Here is a 1,037-nt window from a genome sequence, read left to right on the forward strand (position 1 = left end):
AGAAAAAAAAAAAAAAAAAAAATTTGCAGTGATCCCTAAAAACTTATAATAATAGAGAAAAAATTACGTTATCGTCTCGTACGTTATACTGCTATGTTACATTTTTTAAATTTTCTTTCTCACGAAGTTTCGAAGAAAAGTGAAAATCCGATGACGGACGTTGCCCGTGTTTTTTTTTTCTCTCTTGACACTCTTCTCAGGCACCCCCTTTGTCGCGGTTAGGAAATTTTTGGGGAGGAGTACAAAAGAGTGACATCACGATAAGCCTAAATCAATCGATCGCCATATGGCAATGTACGTACAGCTATTCGTATATTAAGCGTATACATATATATACAGTAATGCGCAATTGAAGTGGAACACTTTAATTTTTGTGTATCTCTACGAAACTATGACCGATTTAAAAAAACTAAAGATATGTTTTTTAGGAAATTTTCTTCCCGTTCGAATGGTAAAGGTTTTATCCCGATCGGATACAAAATGGCCGAATGGCAGGGGTTGGAGTGAAAAGTACCTATGGAAAATGTTCGTTCCTAAAGTCGCGACCGGACCCTGCGACATTCACGAGGACTCCGACGAGTTCCGCTTTTCATTGAACGACAGAAGTGAAGTAGCTCAGCAGCAGTTTAATTCTCCGTATCGGTTCCGATATCACGCATGGTTAGAGTGAAGTCGATACCGAGCAAGGTCTTTTCGACAATAAAGAACCGGACGTCTTTTAAAATGCCTCCCGGCTTCCTTATTGGCTCGCGATATCCCATTCGAATTCCAGATGATGGTACGATAGGTGCACAGAGAAAAAAGAAGAAAAAAAAAAAATTACCCAGAAGCACACAAAGCAGATTGGGAATTTTAAAGCGAAGCCGAATACTCGTACCTCGCGTAACTATTCTTACGTATACTACATATGCCTACTCAAGTATAAGATATGCGAAGGTAGTTTTTGCGTTTTCATGAAAAAAAAAAAAAAATCATTACCAGTCGTAAATTACCTGAAAGTGACAAGTTGACAAAAAAAAAAAAAAAAAAAAAAAAAA

At 37.4% G+C, this 1,037-nt stretch overlaps 2 protein-coding genes across 7 annotated transcripts in view; one reads left to right on the top strand and one right to left on the bottom strand.

Moving 5' to 3' along the window:
- The window catches only part of LOC107265051, a 67,638-nt gene that overhangs the window by 36,961 nt on the left and 29,640 nt on the right, over window positions 1-1,037 (bottom strand). The window lies entirely within an intron of this gene.
- Window positions 1-1,037, top strand: part of LOC107265070 — a 21,613-nt gene that overhangs the window by 6,690 nt on the left and 13,886 nt on the right. The gene's annotated exons all lie outside the window — the stretch shown is intronic.

The sequence above is a fragment of the Cephus cinctus genome, unplaced genomic scaffold, assembly GCF_000341935.2.
Source record: "Cephus cinctus unplaced genomic scaffold, Ccin1 Ccin1_scaffold0215, whole genome shotgun sequence".
NCBI lineage: Eukaryota > Metazoa > Arthropoda > Insecta > Hymenoptera > Cephidae > Cephus > Cephus cinctus.